Source organism: Solanum dulcamara, chromosome 5 (genome assembly GCF_947179165.1).
Source record: "Solanum dulcamara chromosome 5, daSolDulc1.2, whole genome shotgun sequence".
In the NCBI taxonomy this organism is placed as follows: Eukaryota; Viridiplantae; Streptophyta; class Magnoliopsida; order Solanales; family Solanaceae; genus Solanum; species Solanum dulcamara.
In genome coordinates this window covers 14,614,753-14,621,278 of record NC_077241.1, presented here as the reverse complement: position 1 = coordinate 14,621,278, position 6,526 = coordinate 14,614,753, and the positions used below count along the sequence as shown (strand labels likewise).

The window sequence follows — 6,526 nt, the reverse complement described above, 5'->3', positions numbered from 1 at the left end:
GTATTTTGATATCTGTCCTTACCTTCCTGCCATTTTACATACTCGTACATTCCACGTACTGACGTCATTCGACCTGCATCGTTTTATGATGCAGATACAGGTGTTAGAGATCCTCAACAGGCGCATCATTGAAGATCATTTCTTTTCAGCTATTTGGTGAGTCCTTCTTGTATTCGAAAGAACTCCTTATCCTTTTATTATTGTTGAGTGTGATGTTTCTTTTGAGGTAGTCATGGACATGTCATTGGCACCATCTAAGAGTATTAGAGGCTTCATAGACAGAGTCTGATGATGTAATCGGAGTAGTTCTCCTTAGAAACTACTTCTTCTAAGAATTATCTATTTTTCCTTTGATTATGACAAGCCCACATTAGTATTCTTAAGTCTTCCGCTGATGAATAAATAAGAAATGAGACCAAGTGGTTCTCTCAGAAACCAGAAATGGTTTCTGAGTGCCGGCCACGCCTAGGATACCCTCTCGGGGCGTGACATTAACACAGATTATGTTGCTTATTTTCCACCTTCAAGATGGTGCACAAACCTCAACTTCACCTCATCCTCCAGCTTCATGCGCTGTCTCACATCAATTTTTTCGTCTTTTACCCAACTCCCTACCATAACAAATTTAAAAGTTATAACAAATTAAAGATTTCTCCAAAAGTTATAACTGAACTATTATTAAGTTTTGTAGCCATGGATCAGCGTCTACCTTTGGGAATAACAAACCTTTGACTAAGCCACAATGATCACGACGTCTTATGTTTCACATTTTCCTTCAAAAGAAGTGAAAGAGATCACAAGGGAGATGAACCTCAACTGCTCCTCATACTCCAGCTTCCTCGACCACCTCATGCTATGCTGCATCTTTTGATTTTTTCATCTTATTCCCAACCTCCCTGCCATAAGAAGAGAGATACTTACATTTAAAACAGAGATTTCTGCTAATACAACAATCTGAGAGAGCATCAAAATCAAAATCATACAACAAAGTCAAAATCTAAAACTCGGTAGTCAGAAAAGCCGCATACAGGCTTGCAGTAAATGAATACAGATTCGACCTCCGTATACGCACGTGCAAAAAGCACGTACATCATTACAAGAGGACAAACTTGCTTCAAGCCCTGGCTCATCTTTATTCAACAAACGAACTCCAAACTTCCTCATTTCTCCAGTGGAATATAACCAAAGGCGCCCATAATCATTTGGTGTTTTTCCATTTTCATTAGATGCATCCCATAAGCCAGCAAGAGGTACCAAGAAAAAATTAATAGTATATCTCTCATTAATAATATATCTCTTAACAGTATATTCAGAATGATTGGATAAGGCAAACTTTTGGGTCATCAACGACATCCCAGCATCACATAAGGGAATCAAATGAGCTGTAATCATGTCAATTAATTTGCCAATGTAACATACAGCAAATCCCAAGAAGTTATCCGACACATACCAATTCTCAGGAAATTCAACTAATACACTTGTACCTATTTCCTGATGGTGGAACCAACCTGGGATATCCACCTCGTAAATCGTAAACACTCGTAGTGACAAGGAATCTGAAAGAGAGATGTCATTCTGCAATGATGAGATATTCTGAAACAACGAATAACAGATCGAATCATTCCTCCAATCTGCATGTATTGTGTCTAATTGTTGTGGAAATTCTGGCAGCTGTGTAAGCCTCTTGCAATCTGATAAGTCCAAGGATCGAAGAGAACCAAACTGGCAATGCTTCGAGGCAAATGCTCAAATTTATTTCCCTTGAGATTCAACTTTTTCAAAGAGGATAAACATCCAATGTCTTCCGAAAGTCCTCCATCTATTAAATTGCAGTATCTGAGATTCACATGTACCAATGAGTGTAACCCTTCATTCACCTGAGGGAACACAAAGCACACTCTATCTTGTCATTTGTAAAACTCAAGAATTTAATTCAATCGGACGATGGAAGACGAAGGTTGTGAGATTAGAGTATAGCTGGCATCAAGCTCCTCCAAGTTTTCTAAATCACCTATCTCTTCTGGCAAGCTTTCAACTTTTGAGAAAAATGACACATCTAGCTTCACCAAACCTTTCAACTTACAAATGTTGCTTGCAAGAGCTACAAGTTTTTTCACATAACTCAAATTTAGCTTTCCTTCAAGTTATCCTAAACTCTCCCAAGTGTATATCAAACTCCGGCTTCATTCTTCCGACCACCTCTGGAAATTTCTCTAAACTAGAGCAATATTTTAGATTCAGAGATTCAAGAGATTCCACGTTAACACATAGAAACCTCATAAGGCTTGTACACACATCCAAATTTAACCGAATGAGTTTTTCACAATATTCCAGGGAATGGTGAACCTCTTCAAGACTCGTACATTGTATCAGACCTAAATACTCCAAATTTGGCATCCCCTTGAAATCTGGTGTTCGCATAAGCTCACAAGAAAAGCTGAGACGACAAATGTTGTTATATATTCAAAACACAAAAAGAATGAGATAGGAAACAAGAGCAGTACAATTTTTGTGTTCAATTTACTCCCTTGTACCAAAAATGAGTAATGATCTTTGGATTATAAGAGTCAGCACACCATGTTTGTGAAGTAAGAAATTATTTCAATTTATAAGTAGAATCTGAAATTAATTTAGATGCTCTATCTTTTCATTAGAACTCTATAAATTAAATTCAGTTTATCTATTAGAAGACTATTTTATTCTTTAATGAATAAATAACTAAATTATCTCTTCAAATAAAAAATAAGAGAATTTCAGGAGTTGCTTTGAATAATCCAATATAGATTAAATACATTCGACTAATTTACTACTACAATAAATTGAGGAGCTGCATAATTTATTTCAGGAGTCAAAAAGACAGAAGTAACTAACATTCATTTCTTTTATCCATTATCAATATATATTCAAATTGGTAAACTTTGAACCCACTAAACCATCCAGTCAAAGAATTTTCTTGGTTCTTAGTGGATTCAAATAAGTATGTATACGCTATTTTCAGAATTTGACCTATAGAAAAAATTAAAAAATTTCGACGAAGTGGGTTCATGTGAACCCACTTGACCTTATGTGGGTCCGCCCCTACATGCAACACACATGTCTAGAATTAGTATTATTAAAACTGAAAGCTTTAAAGTGCAAAGTTGGATTACAATTTTGCTCCTATACTAAATTAAAATCTAATTAACTATCTAAACAAAAACAAATTAATTAAAAGTCATATTTTCCCAAAATATAAATATACACTAAATGATACTATTCTTATTAAATATAAAATAATAATTAGGAATTAATAATTGTAATAATCACTATAATAATTATAGTTGTGTCTTTTCATTACCCGCCATTATTATACTACTCTTAAAACCATACAATTAAAACAATGACCAAACAATTTGAAATCCTAAAGTGAAAGGGAAATAAAAAGACTATTGTTTCATACGTTAACCCCTTCGATTGTCGTCCAATTAACTACATATAGACTATTGTTACATATGTTAGCCTCTTCAATTGTGTGAAATTAACTAAATTATATGTATTAAAAGACTGTTTTTACATATGTTAGCCCTTTCAATTAAGAAATTATGTGTATATATAGAAATAGATTAAGAAAGTTATCACAGTGGGAGAAATCATGGGTAAGATTCTGAAATTGTTATTCATGTTATGTATTGGATGTTGTTTTTCAAGTGCGGCCCACTTGAAAGTGGGCAAGTTGCCCACTTGGTCTTCCTTTTTATTTCATGCTTTACCTTTTCCTCTTCTATAAAATGTCATCTTTGGCATTAAAAGGTGTACACAAAAAATACAGAAGAACATAGATACTGCCTCCTCTTCTCCTCTTACTTTCTCTTCTTTTGTATTTACCAAGTTAATTTATTTTTATAACACGTTATCAACACGGAGCCCTAATTTTTTTTTAAAAAAAATAAATTACTTCTATATCAGGTATATATCTACTGAAGAAATTTAATTTTTAGTTGTCTTTGTTATTTTTAAATTAATTTTCATCATGTCAAAATTAGAATTTGTGGCAATTGATATTTCTGTCAAAAATTATTTGTCATAGGTACTTGATGTTGAAATCCATCTTACCTCTAAGGGTCTTGGTGATGCTATAATCGAAAGAAATAAAGCATCAAGTCAGGATAAAGCAAAAGCTATGATTTTCCTTCGTCATCATCTAGATGAAAGCCTACAGGTTGAATAATTGACAATGAAGGATCCACTTGAATTGTGGAAAGATTTAAAAGGAATGTATGACCACCTCAGGGCAACGGTATTGCCAAGGGCTCGTTATAAGTGGATGCACTTACGGTTTTAAGATTTTAAAACTGTAATTGAGTATAATTCTGCTGTATTTAGAGTTACTTCCCAATTAAAATTATGTGGGAAAACTATAAATGATGAGGACATGTTGGAAAAGCCACTAACTACTTTCCATGCCTCCAATGTGATATTACAACAGCAATACCGTGAAAATGATTTTCAAAAATACTCTGAATTGATCTCACGCCTTCTGGTGGCTGAGCAACATAATGCCCTTTTAATGAAAAATTATGAAATTTGTCCCACTGAAACTGCTCCGTTACCGAAAGCAAATGTGGTAGAAGTACATGGCTAGTCTGAAAAAAGAAAAAAGAAAAATCAAGGTCACAATAATGTGCGTGGGCATGACAATGGCAGAAGACGATATAATGATCGTCGTGGTGGTGGTCAACATATAAGGGAGAACAATATGTGTTCTCAAAGTGGACCTTCAAGAAGTAACTGTCATCGTTGTGGCATGAAAGGCCACTGGAAAAATGAATGTTGGACTCCTGAGCATTTTGTAAGGCTTTATCAAAATTCCTTCAAAAGAAAGGTAAATAGAGGTGGTGCCTCTTCTTCTAATGCTCGGATAGAGTCACACTTGGCGTTTGAAAATAATGTTGAGGCAAGACCTCTGCATAATGATAATATTGAAGCAAATCTGACTTTGAAGGATGACGATTTTAATGACCTCAATGATATTACTCATTTGGAGGTTGAAGACTTCGTTAAGGATTATAATTGATGTTAAATTTTATTATATATTTTACAATATATTGTCATTTTTATGTACTGTTAATTATCATATTTATACGTTTATCTATTTAAAGGAAAAAAAAGGACTTATGTTTTTTTCTAGCAATATTATTACTTATTTTAACTCTTATAATATATTTTTATTTTATGAAGATAAATAAATTTCTCAGTCTTCAATTGGATCCAAGATTAATAATGGAGATATGTGTCTTTTGGATAGTGCTACAACTCATACGATATTAAAAAAAAAGAAATATTTCTATCATTTGATTATGAAAAAGACATATGTCAATACAATATTTGATAATACAAAATTGATTGAAGGTTCTGAAAGAGCGGCCTTATTACTACCTAGAGGAACTTTATTGGTAATTGATAATGCATTGTATTGTAGTAAGTCTCAAATAAACTTGTTAAGTTTCAAGGTTATTCGCCAAAATGGTTATCATAAATTGTGATATGATTTGATGATCCCACACTTTCTTCATCTCCATCTCCCTCCCTAGTGTGAACTATGGTATGAGTTCTTGCTCTCAGGATATCTCCACATGAAATTACAAGTTTTGTTTCTCACCTCATTCTAGAAGGATTCAAACTGGGGCAATTCTTGGGTAAATTATGTTCTCGATCATGTACTCGTTCTTTTATTGTTCTATAATTTCCTTAACGCTTGTATTTCTTCTTCATTGGTCCCAATCGATCAAATACTGAAGTTTTTAGAGTTGATTCGATAAGCCGATCAAATGCAAAAACATTAAAAGTCATGCCACTAAGTCGATCAAATACAGAAGGCTTCTTGTTGAACAGCATAGGTTCTTCCACAGGGGTAATGTAGTTTATGCTCATCCTTTTTATAGAGATTCGAACTGGTGATGGTTGTTTGTAACCCAAGCCTTCGCGTGATTTCTTGACAACATACCCCCTCTCTATCATCATCATTTGAGTTGGATTTAGGCCATGATTTACCTTTTCAATAACTTTATTTGGAAGTTTCCCTACTTTAAAAGATTCATTGGGATTGTACCCTACTTTTACCAACAACTTATATGCATTTGGATCAAAACCCTCATTTGTACGCTTTTTAGGAAGTGACTCATATGAATCATGATTTGATGATCTGAAAAATCCTTCTATTATTTTTGAAGGTGATTTGATTGCATCAATTTGCTTGATAGGAAATGTCAACTTGCTACTCTGCAACTCAGAAGGTGGGATCTTGACCTTGTTTGTCTTTGGGACATAGTGAAAAATAGGAATCACTCTCTTACTTGAAGATGCCTCACTTGTCGTAGGTACTTTACTCATATCTGAAAGCGTTTTATTCTTTTCAATCACGACCCTCGTATTATCAGGTGCTACATTAACCTTTTTTGTGATATCAACCTTTCTGATTGGTATCACGTTATCAACTTTGACTTTTTTTGAGACAGGATTCTTTAAGTAGAATTTTGCATCAGCAAAA

General features: G+C 34.0%; 1 pseudogene; it reads right to left on the bottom strand.

Annotated features, from left to right (window-relative positions):
* Positions 1-1,011: 1,011 nt before the first annotated feature.
* On the bottom strand, positions 1,012-2,568 carry LOC129890489 (TMV resistance protein N-like; annotated as a pseudogene).
* Between the last annotated feature and the right edge of the window lie 3,958 nt (positions 2,569-6,526).